We start from the raw sequence: 18416 nt of genomic DNA, 5'->3' as shown, positions 1-18416 counted from the left end.
TTTGTGCAAACCTGTGCACAGAGAGGATCTAGTCTGTTGGAGTTGACACCATCCATTCTGACCATCTGATGTCATGTCATTATAGAGCAATATGTCCTGTGACTCCTCAGAGCCTGTGGGGCCCAGGGAGTCCTCTTGTGCCTACAGCCTTGCTGAAGACTTCTCACTGCTTGCTCATCAGACTGAGCCCCGTGGCCTGCAGCTGGCGCATCCATATCTTTTTTTGAGTATTAAAAACATGCTTTGAATTTCATAAAAATAACCTTCTTTATAAACATCTTGAAAATAAATAAAGACAACACACACCGGGATTACCCAGACCTGAAATCTAGATAACGTAAAGAGCTTATTTACTGTTAGATGCCTCTTCCATTTCTCCTGAAGTCATGCTCATCTTCTCACCTCTCACCTGAGTAGCATGTACCAAATTTGGTCAACTGTCATCTATTTCCAGCTTCACATCCTTTCCTAGATGTCCCCCGAGCACCAAGTGCCTCAGGCACCAAGGGCTGAAGGTCCCCTGCAGCTGATGACTGAACTTCCTCCATGATTCTGCACTTGACACAATTCTGCTGTAGCACTGCGTGAGCAGAGATTCTTTGGGTGGGAAGCAACAGAAGTGAACCCTGGCTGACATGGACAGAAAGAGCACCAGTGACGGGAACTAGGACATTCAGACAACGGAAAAAAACAAAACCCACTCCAGTACCTGACAAGATGAAGCAAGAATAATAAAAACTCAGAGAGAGAAATTGGGTTCAACCTAAAAATTCGGAAAGTAACAGTCAGCCACTGGCTTTTACCTCAACCTCAGACCAAAATGGTGATCCTGCCTCTCAGAATCTCAGAATGAGACTGTCTCTGAGAGCTGTCTCCCCTGTCTTATATTCCTCTCTAGGGCTGGGATTAAAGGCACGCACCACCCAATTTCTAAGGCAACTAGGGTGGCCTTACCTAGGGTGGGATTAAAGGTGTGTGCCATTATGGCTACTGGGATTAAAGCTGTGTGTTACCATAATCTGGTCTGTAAGGCTGACCAGTGAGGCTGTTTTACTCTCAGATCTTTAGTCAGTCTTTATTTATTAAAATACATTTGAAATGCCACTACATTGTCGAAAAAATAAAAAGGCTATAACTAATATAAGAAAACTATATACAATAAGTACAATAATTATGTACAATATATACAGGCAAAACATACGTAAACAATGTCTAGGCCATTTGCATTTGACAAATTCAGAGAAAACATTTCATATCTATCCTATCTTGGTGAGTCCAAAGTCTTATACCCAATTTATTTTCTATCATAACTTGCTTTTTGTGTCTGGTAAGTTGTAACTATAGCTATCTAATCTTCAACCCCTCAGAGAACCAAGAAAGAAATAATATTAACTGAGTAAGCAGAAAGTGCAAGCAAGTGCCTTCCAAAAAATGTAATGACAGAAACAGCTCACTGCCTGGACAGTCACCCAAAGTTCCTCTGCAACGTTGGGCTATCTATCTTCAGCTTACAGGCCTAGCATATTTGACAAGACTTTTCTGTGAAGCAGGATATTTTGTGTCCTGCTTGTCTGATTAGGATAACATAATGTCAGCAGTTGAGGCATGGGCATTTTCTTGCCCAGTGGTTTATTTTTTCCACAAAGAAAGTAAACTCCATGTGGAGTGTCTTTGATGCCCATTGTCTTCTCTGAAGTAGATTGGTGCTTCGGGGAGCAGACACGTCTCATTGTCATAAAAAATACATAGGTTATTAAAACATCTTCAATGCATATTCTTTAGATCTCTGAAGTGTTTGAAGATGACCTATCTATCTAAATTACATTTTTGTTTTACCTTGAAAACATACCTAACGTGACTACAAGTTTGTTTATACTAAGTGACTAACTATTAACCTTTATTTCTTTATTATCCTAAACAGTTGGTAAAAATAATTTTCAAGGACTAGAAATTTGAATTAAATTGTTAAATGAGCTGTATAGGTACAATACCTTGAAAAAAATTTAGAAATGTATGTACAATATGCTTTAACGAAATTAATCTCAAATTTGTTTCAATATACAAAATTTGTATATAATATTAAAAAGTAAAACCAATGTAAAACTTTTAAAACTAATAGTTCCTTTTAAAAATCGATTCAGTAATCTACCTTTATAATTTATCATATTTATATCCCCTTTTATCTTTTTCTTTTTTCGAAAGTAGATCTCCGAGCCTATAAAATTTACACCCCAAACCCAACCCTATAACAGTGATGATAAACCCCTTACAACAAATTGGCAAGGTAACCCAGTATAACAAATAGAGTCCCTAAATCCAGTAACGGTGTTGGAGACAGCACCTATTCCAGCTGTTGAGAGTCACATCAGAGGTCCAAGCTTCACATCTATAACATAAATGAAAAGAGAAGTATAATTGCTACATGATAATAGCACACTGGTGCTATGGCCTCTGAATTCAGGCAGTGAAAGAGAAACATAATGAAAGAACTAGGCACCAGAGCTCAGAAGGGGACAAGAAACTGGTGCAGTAATTCATAGAGCTAAGTGACTTCTAGGCAGTGTGGTATGGATGGAGATGGGTGGCTGTTGGAGAATATTATTTTCAGGTGTGTGTCTTTTATTTATGCTGCACTTGTTTAATGCTGTGAAGCTGTGTTACCGTGCCTACCCCAAACACCTGATGATCCTAATAAAGAGATGAGTGACCAATAGTGAGGCAGGAGCAAAGGTAGGCAGGGTTAGCATGCAGGAGAACAAGGAGAGAACACCAGGGCCCAACCACCCAGCCACCCCGCCAGCCATGGAGTAAGAAGGATAGTAAAGTATAGAGAAATAGAGAAAGATAAAAGCCCAGAGGCAAAAAGTAGATGGGATAACTTAACTTAGAAAAGTGGGCAATTTCAATGGAAGAATGGATAAAAAAATGTGACATATTTATACATTTACTACTCAGTGGTAAAAAACAATGACATCTTGAAATTTGTAAGCAAATGAATGGAACTAGAAGACACTATCCCAAGTGAGGGCACCCAGATCATAAAAGATGAATATGGTATGTTTTCACTAATAAGTGGATAGTAGCTATAAACAAATGGTATCGAGCCTATAGTTCACGATCCTAGAGAAGCTAAGAAACAAGATGAACCTTAAGAAAAACATATATAGATTCAATTTGAAAGTTGAAACAGACAGGATTGCCTGACATAATGAGAACATAGGGGTGGGGAAAGAACGGACAGGAGAAGTGGGAGAAGAGGGCGAAAGAGGAGGGAAAAGGAGAACTTGAGGGAACGGGATAGTCAAGATGGAGGAAGGACAGAGATGAGAGCAAGGAAAGAGATTTTTATACATGTGATAGCCATTATGAGGCTAGTAAGAAACTGATGGAAACAGAGGCAGAGACCAGCATCGGAGCACTGGACTGAGCTCCCAAAGTTCAGTTGACGAGTGGGACGAGTGAGAATATGAGCAAAGATGTCAAGACCATGACGGGTTCACCCACTGAAACAGTCTACCTGAGTTAATGGGAGCTCACCAACACCAGCTGGACTGGGAAAGGACAAGCATAGGACCAAACTAATCCCTCTGAATGTTCTTGACAGTTGCATGGCTGGGGCAGACTGAGGGGCAACTGGCAGTGGCACCAGGATTTATCCCTACTGCTTGTACTGGCATTTTGGGAACCTATTCTCTTTGGATGGATACCTTGCTCAGCCTCGATATGGTAGGGAGGGACTTGGACCTTCCCCAAAGCAATGTGACTTCTGATGAGTGGATGGGGGATGAGGTCAGAGAGTAAGAGAAGGGAATGAGAGAAAGGGAGGGAGTGGAAACTTGGATGTATGTATAGAAAAAAAAAGATTGTTTTCTTTATTGTTTCAAAGAAAAGTTGACAAGAATCAAGTCAAGCTAAGGTCGGGCAGTCATTAGTAAGAATAAGCCACAGTGTATGGTTTATTTGGGGACCGGGTGGTAGACCCCTCAAAAAGCCAAGACTGTAAAACATCGTACAACACATAGACAGTTTACATCTATGAAAAATAAAGTGATTAATAATAATAATAATCACGACACCCTCAGGTGCAATTGTCTCTGAAGCAAAGGTCTTTTCAACATCCCAATCCCTTATATGGCAGCCTCCCTGGGCGACATTTCTTGCCATGTTAATGGTCAACTGAGTCATTCTTTAGTTGATCTTCAGGATGGGCTCTGCTTATATAGCTGGGGGTTGAAACCCTTTTTGTCTCTTTCAGCTGAACCTGCAGCCGGGTTCTGTGGCCCCACCCTGACTCTGTTCAGTTGTGTATTAATGCTCCAGTTCTCTCTGGGCCCTGATCAGTGGGTCTCCATCATGGCTGCCCACAGCTTTCGTGGACATTTTCATGGTTCTGCATCTCACTGTGGTGTCCTCTGGCTGTTGAGTAAAGTCATACAGATGAAAGAGGGAAGAATGAGAAAGGAAAGGCTACAGAAAAAATAACTTTGAAAAGGAAAGTGTGCTCCCAAGTGTCACCTCTCTGGATGTGAACTTTGTCTTGAGTCTTAACTAGTCCCTGACTGTAGTGTGAAAGCCTTTACCTCCCAACACACCTGTTCCCACCAGGAAAAACATCACAGCTGCCCCCATTGCCATTTGATAAGACACTGAGATATTTAGATTTTCAGAAATGATTCTAAAATTCCATAAGTATAGGATTTTCGAGTTTCCACAGTAGTATGAAGATCTAGTGTCACTTGGTGTCCTTCTGTGGGACTGTGGATTGGGATGTAATGGGGTCCCTACAAGTCCAGCTCCTGGGATCCCTCTCAGGGTTCAATAAAGATACCACAATAAGCTAAAAGGTGTCTAGAATTATAAAGGGTAAGAAATTTACTCACAATAGGATGTCTGTCCATGTTTTTTTATTCTTTTCTTTTTTCATCCCTCTTCCTCCTTGTTCTAATCGTTACAAACATTCCCAGTCACATGTACCCTTATAAAAAACAATTTCCCAGGCTTATCAGGCTCCAGGACTGGAATTCTGTTGCCCATAAAAATCAGAGAAGAGTTTTCTCTCACACAGACACATAAACACATGCACACATATACACACGGACACACACACACACACATACACAGAGAGACAGAGAGAGACAGAGGGAGAGAGATAGATCTGTGGCTGGCAGCTCTATGGTGGGAGTGGCTAGTATATGTCCAGTGAACTTGGACATGTTAGTTAGAAATGGAGAATGTTAGTTAGAAAGGAATTAAATCATCAGGGAATTCTAGAGGGGAAGTGTAGAAGGAGCTGCAGGCTGCGTTCCTGCCACCCAACTCACGGCCACCTGGCTAGCTTATGCCCCAAAATAACGACACACAAACTGTATTCATATAAACACTGCTTGGCCAATTTCTATTAATGTGTGTAGCACCACGAGGTGCGCTTACTGGGAAGATTCTAGCCTACGTCCATCCTGGGTCTGAGCTTCATCGTGTCTGCCCTGGAGAGCAGCGGCATGGCATCTGAGCTCACTTCCTCTTCCTCCCAGCATTCTGTTCTGTTTACTCCACCCACCTATATTCTAACCTATCAAGCCAAGCAGTTTCTTTATTAATTAACCAAGGACCTTCCTCCATCAGGGAAGGATATTTTTAAGTGGTTAGTAAAGAGCTAAAAGTTTTATTTTCAGTAAAATTATGAATTGGGCTTAAGAGTAAAACACTTAAAGCAGTAAATTTCATGAATTATAGTCACCAGTAAACTGAGGTGAAAGTGAGCATCAAGAGTTAGGAATCTTTTAAGTGGTGAAATGAAGAGCAGCAGCTTGGATAGGCAGTGATTCTGTTTTGTTGGAGATGTGTGGATATCTTAAATGGAATGCTCTCCTGAACCCTAAGCACTGACCAAGTGCCTGCTGATAAAGATAACTGTAGGAAGGCAGATCCGCGTTTACCTAGGAGAGAGGAATGAAGGCCTGGCAGTGGGAAACTGTTTTCATGAAACAGTTCTGAATCATGGGAATTAATTCCCAAATATATAACAGAAAAGGAGTCAGGTACAGAGAAAATCTACAGAAGAAGACAGCCACTTTATTCACACAGCAATAACAATAAAAAGCCTTGCCTTTTGGTTTAACCTTTATCAGAGCCCTTGGTTCTGATAAGTCACTCGAGAATGACGGTTGAGCACTTAGCTATTGTACAATGTTGCGGCATGTAACAGGGATGCCATCAAGTGCCAAAGACATACATGTGGGAGGGTGCCAATCTGGATGTTATGGTCAGTTGGTCCCTGGAGTCCAGCCTTGCTTGCTGTTCTTTCTGTTAGGAGAAAAGGAGAACTATTCGACAGTCATTGGGCTTAGAGACAAGAGATTTGTCCAGGCATTGGACTTTGACCCCAAGTACTGTGGAAGCCAAGAAGAGAACAGGGGAGTCTGCTGTGGAGAATGCTGGTGCTTCTGAGAGAAAGCAATAATGATGGTTCTAGGTTGCATCACAGGAGCTGGAGGCATAAGAAACCCATGCAGGTAGATACCCAGATGCCAGACTTGGTGAATGCAGCAGCACGGCTGTCTGCATATACAGACTCCAGGATGAGGGCTGTGCAGACATGGAGGAAGAGGAGGAGGAAATGTTCTGCTGGAGAGAGTAATTGGACAGGGCAGGGTCATTTAGAGGGTGATCTATGGAAGTTCCCACAATCTCTCATGTCAGGTCTTTCATGCTGAAATCCACAGAGAACTCACAACAAAATTGTTATGGATTGAGATGGGCTTGGGTTGTGGAACTAGGTTGAACCACTTTTTACCTCTCTCTGTCCCCTAAAATGTGAGTGGACACTGGCTAACTATAGAAACACGCTTAAGATTGCACTGATGCTCCTTGGAGAGGCAAGGACATGTCAGGAGGACATTGAGATGACAACGCCATAGAACTAACTGTACTTCCCTGCTCATGTCCATGCCATTAGTGCTCTCATTACGTTGACACATGTTTCTATAAATCTGAGGTTACATAATCTCTACCTCCTTTTTTTTGTTGTTTTTTGATTTTTTAAGACAGGGTTTCGCTGTAGTTTTAGAACCTGTCCTGGAACTCCCTCTTGTAGACCAGTCTGGCCTCAAACTCACAATGTAGTGGCTGGAGACATGAATATATGAGATAAAATATTTAAAAGTCACTTTGGACTTTTGCCAAGCCCTGATTGGACCGCTGCATGTGACATCACATGGATTCTATGTGAGGTAAGTTAGACATCAGCCAATAGAAGGGCACCACCTAAGATTGGGATTTGTCCCTGTTCTTCAGAGAAGCAGTTGGGTCTGCGGGGTGAGCAGTTGGATTCAGTTGTTTCTCCTAGATTTGGACTTTTCAAAACCTGGAGGATCTCAACGTAGTGAGACTATCTCCCAGGATTCATTCATTTGGTATCTATTTATTCATTTATTTACCTCAATGGTTTTCGCTTTGGTTTTACTTGAAGTTCTTTTTTTCTCTTTTCACCCAATTTTCTCTTTATTAACGTCTTTTCTTTATCATTTTCCTCATGTTTTGTGTGATTTACATATTTAGTGTACATATTAACTGGTTTTGATGAGGAATTTGACCATGACTTCCTGTATCTGCCTGTATTGCATTTTGATCATATTTACCTGCTCTATTTCACTTACCCACCCTTTGAGTGTGACAAGAACTTCCAAATGGAGAAAGGTTGTTCCCCCTGCTTCTTCATAACCCCTAGGAAACAAAATGTGACCCTTGTGTTTGTAGAACTGGAATATTTGAGGTAACACTTTCTCTAGTCCCAAGTTTTCCCTCAAAAGGCATTTCATTCATTTGATGTCTGATTATTGGAATTACCTATAATGTTGTATGTATTCTATACCATGTGTCAGGTGTGTGTGAAGACATCTTGAACATAAAGTATGGTCTTCTTAATGTGGTATTAAACTTGGTGTGATAATGAGAGATAATTCTTAATTCTCATTAAGAATTATCTCTCATTAAGTATTTTCTAATCTGTGTTATTCAATTACATTATGATACTGTGCTCTTTTTAAGTTTTATTTACTTGGTTTGAAAATAAGGGTAATGCATCTTTTATGAAAAAATTTGAAAATATTCCTTCCCTCATGTTGATAGGCTACTGAAATATTTGGAGAACATTGCTATTTAAGTTAAGATTATAGAATCCACCAGTGAATTGTCTTGGTCACTGAAAAGCCTTTCATAATGCTCAATTATTTCATAGTGTTTTGTCTAGCTTTATTTCCTAGACTTATTTTTGTTTTGATTTATTATTTCACTCCTTTCTGGATGTATTTTCTGTTTTCAGCAGGTCAGAGAGAAAATGGCCAGAGGTTATAGAAAGACAGTGTAGCTAGGGCATATCTTCCCTTGAGACAAAACGTTGTAATGATTGACACTCAGTGGGTATCTGAAGTTCTTTTCCAACCCAACAAAGTATGTCTCCATGAATTTCAAGGTTTCTATGACAAAGGGAGTTGCTGCAATATCAGGAAACAGACTTGGTTAATATGAGACCTAAGCTATATGTCAGAGAATGGGATCTGGAATTTAGGCTACTTGAAAAGCTCATTGATTTTATTCAGGGGTGGGTGAGAGCAATATGGTCAATGTGTGACTGTGACAGCAATGACTCTATCTTGACTCCTGGGAGAGTAACGGGTGGGTTGGGGATGGATAGCAGCCCTCTCTGCTAAGGGCATTTGTCTTTAGGGGCAAGAATGTAAACTGAAATATTTTTTCAAAAAACAACTGTGTTTTTATTTTTAACTGAGCTTTGATTGGTCTATTGCATGTGACATCACAAGGAGTTCTTGATATTAGCCAATAAAAGGCACTTCCTGTACTGGTTTTGTTTGTACTTCAGAGAATCAGTTGGTTGGTGGGAGAGCAGTTGGACTCCATTTGTTCTCATATACTTGGTCTTTTCCCCAACCTGTTGTAACTGGACATAGTGAGTTTGTCTCCCAATTTTCAGTTTAGGCTTTTGGTATTTGGCATTTAATTATATATTTACATTATTGGTTTGGATTTTAATTTTTTTCTATAAGTCCTTTTTCTTCATTTCAACATATTTTCCTTTTATCAACTTCTTTTCTTGGTCATTTTTGTCTACCTTCTTCTGTTTTTTTTTATAAATTTAGTGATATACATTAACTCTATAGGATGAGGAATTTGATAATGATTTTGATATCTGTCTGTGCTCTATTTTAATCATGTTTATCTGCTATATTTCACTTCCCCACCCACTGAATTTGACAAGTACTTCCCATTATACAAAGGCTCCTTTCCTTCCTGCTCATGTTTTGTGGGAAACAAAATCTACGGGAAACTTTTGTTTGTAGAATTGACTTGTTTGTGGAATTGATATATTTCTACTAACTTTCTCTAGTTCCAAGCTTTTTCCTCAACTAGGCATTTCATTCTATTGATGTCTGATTACAGGACTTAGTGTGCTATGCTCTTTGACAATTTGTACCTGTGGACTGATCCTTAGTGTTCCTGATTAAAGACATCTTGATCATGAAGTACGAACTTATTAATATGGTGTTGAACTGATGTGAGCTATCTATTACTCTCATTTAGGATTTTCCAGACTGTCAGTCAAGGACATTGCCTGATACTAGAATGTTTTTCAAATATCTTATATGGATTGAGAATTAGAATAATCCTTCCATGTGAAAAGAGTTTGAAAATGTCCCTTCCTTGGTTTTCTGGACTATGGAACCACATGTGGCGCACTGCTGTTGTTGAGATTGTAGAAGATGATTTCCAGTTTGTTTATTTATATACTGGGATTAGGTTTGTTGCTTTATATTTATGCTTTTCCCTTTTGCATTTCATTTATTCTTCCTTCCTACAGTACATTCTGACTGTATCATCGTCTCTCTTCACTCCTCCCAGTTGTCCCCAACCCTCTTTCTCTGCCTGATTCACTGTTCCTCAGTTTCCCTTAAGAAAAGAGCAGGCTCCCTAGGGATAGCAACTGAACATGGCACAACAAGAAACATTAAGATTATATTATTTTTTTTTGCTTTTTTCCAGGGGTATTTTATTCTTATATTATCTCTTTCATCATTCACTATTACCCAATTTGATTTTTAAAAAGTCAGTCTTTTATTTCCCTCTGGTTTATTTTTTCTTGTGTAAAACACATTTTACTATTTATTAGAAATAATTATATACTACATATTGCATACTACATGATATATACATAAATTATATGGCATGCTACATGTTATATAATATTTATTATATAATTATGGTACTGTAATTATATGATATATAGTATACAATGTTAGGTGTAATATATGTGCTATATATTATAATACTCATAAACACTGTCTATAATAATATATGTTAATTATATTATAATATATAAGTGTACTAGTTTAAAGAATTTATTATACCTTATAATCACAATTATATAATAAGTATAATATATATTTCACTAATATATATAATTTATATATCTTACAAATGAGCAATTGAATGATTCAGATTCCACACATGCCTACCTGTACTTTGATCATATTTCCCTGCACTATTTTGGTTTCCCCATTACATCTTTATGACATACACTATGACTTTACAAAAGCTCAACCCCTACCTTCCTCATGACCCAGAAGAGATCGAAGAGACAAAGGAGATCCTACATCTGTTTGTGGACCAGCTTTGTTTCAGGGAAAACTATACCTAGTGTTAGCTCTTTGCTTATAACACAACCGTTCACTATTCCCTGTGCTGAGTGTGGACCCCAGAGTTTCCGTCTATGCTGTGGTGTTGATCAATTAGTTTGTTACAAATGTTACTTCAGCTCCTGGGTGAGGCCATTCTGACCCTTTAGTGTGTTGCTGAGATGGATGTGCAGTATCAAGGAATCTCATTAAAGAGTCCACATCTGGGCTGGAGAGAGGGCTCAGCGGTTAAGAGCATTGCCTGCTTTTCCAAAGGTCCTGAGTTCAATTCCCAGCAACCACATGGTGGCTCACAACCATCTGTAATGAGGTCTGGTGTCCTATTCTGGCCTGCAGGGATACACACAGACAGAACATTGTACACATAATAAATAAATAAATAAATAAATAAATAAATAAATAAATAAATAAATATTTTTTAAAAAAGAGTCCAGATCTGTGTTCATCAAGGAGAGGAGCCTCCACTTGCTCTGTTCATTGAGTTTATTTGATTGTAGAATCAGGGTAACACTGGCATGGGGTGAGTTCCATGTCTTCCTTTGCTTTCTCTTTCTGGAAGTATATTCTATAAACGTGGTCTTCATTCTTCTGGAAAGTTCTGAATGATTCAGGGATTCCATGAGATTGGTCTCTGCTGTGTTTGGAGCTGTTTTGCTGACACTCCAAACCTGTTCATTATGCCTGATGTGTTTACGAGCTTTCATGGTATCTTAATTCAATATTCACAAGTCTAAAATTTCCTTACATATTTTCTAAATTCCAGGTGTATAAAACGGTAAAATCACTGAAAGGCCTTCTGGACTATAGTTCTATCAGTTACAACATCGATTTTCTTTTAATGTAATTTGTATCTGCTCTCTCCTGATCAGTTGTTGTGAGGGGTTTGCATTGTGGCACAGTATGAAAACAACCAGCTCATTCCTTCAGCAATCTCAGGATTTTCCTGTGCCCACTTCACTGATTCCAACTCTGAACTTTCCATTGATTCTTCATCTACTGCTTTGGGCTTGAGCTCCTCGTATGTTTATATCACTGAATAGCATCACTAGGTGGCTTAGAATATCTAGATTTCACAAGAGAGAACTGAAAGTTATAAACATCCATCCTAAAACTGAATGGATTATTTTGTTTGTTTGTTTATTTGTTTGTTTTTAGCATTGTGTGACTCTGAAATTTCCCACAAGATAAAGTGGTTGAAATTGGTCAAAACACCATGGCCACCAACATGGAAGAGGACACTCTTGAAGAGGATTTCAAGATCTTACTATCCCTAGGTTGTGGTGCGTTCGGGGAGGTGAAGCTGGCCTGCCACCTGCCCACTCAAACACGAGTGGCTGTCAAGGTCCTCGAGAAAAACACCAACAGTGTGGCTGACATCAGCACTGAAGTGAACATCCTTCAGTCTGTAGAACACAGGAACATTGTTCGATTTTTCCACATGATCGACACACTGACAACCACTTACCTGATCATGGAGTATGTGGCAGGAGAAGATCTGACAAGCTGCCTCAGGGCACTGGGCTGTCTAAAGGAGGAGGAGGCTAGAGCGATTTTCCGGCAGGTTGTGTCAGCAGTGCACTTCCTCCACCAGAGACGCATCGCACATCGAGACATTAAATTAGAAAACATCCTAGTCGATGCAGCAGGAAATGCAAAGCTTTGTGACTTTGGTATGGCAATTGAAGTCACAGAGGGGCAGATGTTGGAGGAGATCTGTGGCTCCTTGCACTATTGGGCCCCAGAGATCTTGGCAAGGAAACCGTACGATGGACTGGCAGGTGACATGTGGAGCCTGGGCATCGTCCTATACACCCTGGTCACAGGGCATTTTCCATACGTAGAAACCACCATGGAAGCTATGCACAGGCTCATCACCACCACCATGTGTCCCATTCCTTACCATTTATCAAAACCCTGCCATATTATAATTGCGGGATTACTCATGGTCCCCACCTTGTGTAGAATAACAATATGCCAGCTTGTGGAACGACCATGGCTGGGCCCCATTCAAGAGCATGTACCACCAGCCACTAAGGAACTCCTTCCCAGGGTCGTGGAGACTATGTGTACTATCGGCTATACCTGTGAAGAGATTGTTTCTTCCCTAAAGCACAGGGAGCCAAATAATGTAATAGCCACCATGAATATCATCAAATACCAACTGAGCTGTGGAGATAGCCATATGCTGAATAAGACCTGGTTAAATGTGACCCATGCAGCTCCCCTTAGCCTCCCAGCCGCCTTGATGAGGAGAGCTACTGAACCAGGTGGAGATAGCCATATGCTGAATAAGACCTGGTTAAATGTGACCCATGCAGCTCCCCTTAGCCTCCCAGCCGCCTTGATGAGGGGAGCTACTGAACCAGGTGGAGATAGCCATATGCTGAATAAGACCTGGTTAAATGTGACCCATGCAGCTCCCCTTAGCCTCCCATCCTCCTTGATGAGGAGAGCTACTGAACCAGGTGGAGATAGCCATATGCTGAATAAGACCTGGTTAAATGTGACCCATACAGCTCCCCTTAGCCTCCCAGCCGCCTTGATGAGGAGAGCTACTGAACCAGGTGGAGATAGCCATATGCTGAATAAGACCTGGTTAAATGTGACCCATGCAGCTCCCCTTAGCCTCCCAGCCGCCTTGATGAGGAGAGCTACTGAACCAGGTGGAGATAGCCATATGCTGAATAAGACCTGGTTAAATGTGACCCATGCAGCTCCCCTTAGCCTCCCAGCCGCCTTGAAGAGGAGAGCTAGTGAACCAGCTCTTTCTGCTGGGGAGAGGCAGTTGCACAAAGAGGGTTTGGGAGAAAGTTTCAGGAGGTGCAGAAGCTGTACCATGCTCAAGGGATCCTGCAGCATGGAGGTGGTGCCGTGTTCAGGTAATGCAGACCCAGAAAAAGATGCCTTTATGGCTGATGTCATCAACTCTACTCCAGAGAACACTGCAGTCAACAGGAATTCAGCTGACAGTCAGCCTGGCAATCTCTGCTACCCAGAATCAACTCTGGATGGAACATTCACTGGGTTTGTGAACATGGGCTTCACAGAGGAACCATCCACGGGGCAAGGCATCTCCAGTGACCAGTCCCAGGCGGCACCCACAACATCTGGATCCAGGCCATTCCGGGGCTGGAAACTGGTGAGGAAGAGAATTTCCCAGGCACTGAGAGCACTGTGCTGCTGCTGCTGCTGCTGCCTGACCACACCACGGTGAGTCCTGGATCCTTGTGTCAGGGGCTTCACAGAAAAGAGAGGACAGTGGAGACCTACGTGGAGTGCAGGTGGTTTGGTCACCCAGAAGGATTCCTCCCTTGTATTTTCACAGTGTCGTTTCAATATCATTTATAAATGACAAGTTGAACCCACATAGAAGGCACAGAGATTAAGATGTCTTCCTGTTCATGTAAATACCCACAATGCTGAGCCTGAAGCAGATAGCATAGCATGTGGACCACAGGGTGGGAAGGAAGGGAGGGGATTTTGGGTAAAGAGGACAAAGCTTCAGAATGGAGGAATTGGAAGGGGAACTATGGCACCCAACATTTCTCTGTCACAGTTACTAACAGGGGTGCTTTCTTGTCTCTTACTGCTTTGTAGTGTGGAAACTGAAATGGCCTAATAGAATTCCAGCCCTGGTGAGGAGTGACTGCTAATGAAGGAAGTCAGGACAGATCTCCAGAGTGCCAGTCCCTCCAACCCAGGGCCACAGACTCCTGCATCCATCCTCCAGCTACTGGGAATCAACTGTGATTTTGCTTCTCCTTCAGCTTCTTCCAGCTCCAGCACTGCTGCTGTACAAAGAGCTGGTCATAGGCACAGCTTCCCGAGGACCCTCTACCTCCCTAGCTTTGGTTGTGCTTGTGAGGCCACTCACATTGCATGTAAAACAGCTGACTCTATAACCAGGCATGCCTTTATACCAATCTGGGCTGCTCTCATCTCGATAACTCTAACCTCTCCACCTTAATCTGTGACTGTGTTCTGGAAAGAACAGCGAGACCTGTGTGAGTCTCTGGAGGAGGGAGATGGGTGAAAGGAGATAAAGGGGACGAACTGGGAAACAGGATGGAGACAGGAAAAGGGGAAATGAGAGTTGGTGTAGAGTAAGGAATACAGTCTGTCCTGAGGAACTTCTATCAACAAATGACATGAAAGAGATGGGTGTGCTGACCTGTGACAGGGACCCTGGACAAGCTAGAGCAGGGAGAAACCTCCCCTGAAGAGCATAGAGGGAACAACCAGCCATGAGCATCAGAGGGCCTTCTCTGAGGTTTCCAGCATTGTCAAGGCACACAAGTAGGATGCTGCCTTGGAAATTTCAGTCTGATCTTTTCTACTGAGCTAGGGTGTGGCAGGAGAAAAGGGAGGCCTATTGGTCAGTGGATTTCCATCTTCCTCAGTGCTGAGAATCTCCTCTCTGTCAAAGTCACTAGAGAGGGACTTTGATTATTCCCTTGGGTTTTTTTTTTTTTGAGAGGGAGTGCGATGACCTGTTTGAAACACTGTCTTGGTGTGTAACTGAAGGATCAGGTCAGATGCTGTGTCCTGTGATGATATGTCAGGGCTACAGGTTCTGGTGTCCATCTTCCCGCTATAGAGTCTCAGTTCCACCTCCCTGCTGCCCTGCACTGTTGGTGGGCATCTCTGCATAGTCACATGCAGCATCAACACTGAAGGCCTCCCTCCCTTGTCTCATGGATCCTGTCGGACCAGGCTTCTCCAGCATCTAATAGCCGGCCTCTGTCGATAGGACAGGCTTGCACACAGGATTCAGGCTTCAGTCCTTTGTGATCTCTCCATCACCCTCAAATTGCTCTCTGACTGTCTTTAGGAAGAACTGCAGGAAGCATAAAAGCAGTGGGGAAGAGGAGATAATGGGGGAGGACCAGGGGAAAAGGAGGTGGAGAGGATAAAGAGGAAGTGAGAGGACCTGCAGAGAGAGGGCTAGTGTCTGTCCCGAGGCACTAACCTGGAAATGAATCAGGAGAAAAGAAGGTTTTGCTGGGTAGGGTCTTGAAGAAGTAAGACCAGGAACAAATGTCTCCTGCAGCACAGAGTAGGAACTCTGGTTTCTTGCCTCCTTGAGGAGGAAAGTCTCTGCTCTGAAGGTTTTGGCATGTGTCAAGGTAGAAAAGTGTAAGGCGGTCTTGGAAAGGCCTTCTTGACTGGGGCTACTGATGAAGGTAGGACAGAACGGTGCTCCATCATAATTGGAGTCCTCCCCTGGTCCTGTCTGACATGGCCTATGGCAGGTCTGGTGACATCTGTGTCTTTGTTCTCACAGGCTCGTTCATCCAGGCTTTCCATGTTGCCTCCCATTGCCTGATCCAGGAATCTGGCATCATTTCCCTACTCACAGAGGGATTTATAACCTACATTAGACCTCACATTACCATTGTTCTGCTCCATCGTGGGAATGTAAGTACGTCATGCCAGGTCTGATGTGAGTTCTGTCTTCACAAGGCCAGCAGCCAGGGGACGTCTCTATGACCAATGCCCGCCACAGTGCACAAGGAGATCTTGGTCATCATAGAGCCCCTGATGACAGCCGGTGGTGGAGTTTGAAGATGGTGAGTGTGGGGTCTGAACTGTTTTTCAGGACACCTTCCAGGTAGGGAGCAGCTCGCTGAGCTGCCAAGGGGAACTGAACTCAACGGGTAATCCAGGGCCATATCTATGCACATCATCCCCTGAAGGTAAGATTGATTGCAGTAAGTATCTGTTTATGGTAGAAGATGAGTTTCTGAAGCCTGGTCCTGATGTCGTGAAGAAAAGGATCCCATGAGGTGGCCTCTGCCAACACCCCTAACACAGAGAGAAAGTTACCATTGACTCGCTTGACTGAAGAGCAATGGGAGGCGGAGAGACTGTGGAGGTGTGGCAAGGGAGGAACCATCTCTCTGTGGTACTTGGCATCCGGCTTCCATCCTGACCATCTGACCTTTTAGCTAACACTGGTGCATAGTGAAGACTTGGTCTGATCTTCAGCCCAGCAGGACAGCAGCCATCTTGTGATGTCACGTACGTTCTATTACCCTGACAATCTGGTGAGTCCCACGCACACGGAACAAGAAGCAGAGGATTAGGGGGTGAGAGCAACTTTAATTAATGGGCATCAGCTGGGGTCAGGTCTTGTTTCTGTTGCTTATCAGTGAAGCCAGGGCTGTGAAATGGTTGAGGGTTCTGTTGAATTCTGGAAATGAGATAGGGAAATTTCCTGAATCCACATTTTATATTTTATGTTTTGAGACTGGATCTCACAATATAGTCCTGGATATCCTGAGACTCTCTATGAAGAGCACGCAGATCTCAAACTCGTAGAGATCGACCATGTACCCCTGCCTCCTGAGGGCAGCACTACAGATGCACATTGCCATGCCTGGCTTCAACAGCTGTATGGTGTCAATGGTAAGTTCCTCCAAACAGCTGTATGGCGTCTATGGTAAGTTCCTCCAAACAGCTGTATGGCGTCTATGGTAAGTTCCTCCAAACAGCTGTATGGCGTCAATGGTAAGTTCCTTGAAACAGCTGATGCAGAATCGTACCAGTTCTGTGCTTTTTTCGTCTTGACAGGGTCAGGACTGAACTGAAGGTTTTTTCATCCACGATGGACTAGGAACAGGGTGCAAAGATCTAACATAACCTTCGGAATAGAAGTCTATGTCCAGCATGAACAGACACCTGGAGGTAAGAAGTGCCATCAGGAGTTCTTCTGTGGACACAAGGCAGTGGGCTGGGGACATGTGCCATTGCTGATACGTCCTTGGGAACAAGGCATAGAGTATTAAGTCTATGCACCAACCGTGTTTTTACAGAATCTCCACCTGAATCTTGGCACAAGTCATATGACTTCAAACTGACCAATCAGCAGGGTCCAGATTGGTTTCCTGGTGTGATTGAGTTCTCTCCATTTGGGCCCTGAGAACAAGTCTCAAGGTTTGTCACTGTGACACTGGGCTCCTGTCTTGGGATTTTGAAGTCAGAGATTTAACTCTATGGACACCAGTGCTAGAGGCAGTGCAAGAAGCCACAAATCCTAGAAAGAAGCTTCCAGTCCTCCTCATCCAACACAGATAGAGTCCACTTGGCTGCTGGCTTTCCCTACTGGACTTGGTCATGGATGCCCCATGATTTCTTTACTGGGTTTGGGTTGGTTTTTCGACCATTGAACCTTCTTCTTTCTTGCTGTCTAGTGGGGATCTCAGAGCTGCAGGAGTCCTGATACAGAACAACTCGGACTCTGCAGCACACGCGGGACTCTGTGAGGGCAGAGGTGATCATCCCCCCCCCCATTGTGTGCGATCCCTGGGGGACCACTGTCCAATTCTGTGTCCTCAGTGTTCTGTCATTCATGTTCCATCTCCTACAGACATCCAGATTTTCCATATGACAGAAGAGAGATCTCTTTTGCTTTGGGGACTTGCTTGTCTCACATAATGGAGCCTTATTAAGAAACATGCATTCTCAAAAAGTCAAAATTTGACTTTTGCTGCTGAGCATGTGCCCTTTCCCCATATCTTCAGATAGTTATGTCATCAATTTTTTCACCAGTTTTTCATATTTGAAACAGTCATGTGTCTTTTGCAATTGTCCCATTAACTTGTTTCCCTGTATGGGTGTAAATTTACAAATCTGACATCAGAATCTCCAGTCCCACAGCTCTCCCTGCTTCTAAGTAAAGTGACATAGTTGAGCTGGAGATGGAAC

The 18416-nt window shown here is 42.6% G+C and overlaps 1 protein-coding gene across 6 annotated transcripts in view; it reads right to left on the bottom strand.

Annotated features, from left to right (window-relative positions):
• Window positions 1-320: 320 nt before the first annotated feature.
• The window catches only part of LOC142843138 (lethal(3)malignant brain tumor-like protein 2), a 30378-nt gene continuing 12282 nt past the window's right edge, over window positions 321-18416 (bottom strand). The window contains exon 5 of one of the 6 annotated variants that reach the window (XM_075960047.1): window positions 321-2386. The gene's annotated coding sequence lies outside the window, so the exon portion shown is untranslated. Of the gene's footprint in view, window positions 2387-6052; window positions 6625-10104; window positions 18318-18416 lie in introns of those variants that run through there. The other 5 variants (XM_075960046.1, XM_075960049.1, XM_075960050.1 and 2 more) reach the window with 5 other exon arrangements.

Source organism: Microtus pennsylvanicus, chromosome 2, assembly GCF_037038515.1.
Source record: "Microtus pennsylvanicus isolate mMicPen1 chromosome 2, mMicPen1.hap1, whole genome shotgun sequence".
NCBI classification, from domain to species: Eukaryota; Metazoa; Chordata; class Mammalia; order Rodentia; family Cricetidae; genus Microtus; species Microtus pennsylvanicus.
This window is presented reverse-complemented; position numbering and strand designations above follow the sequence as displayed.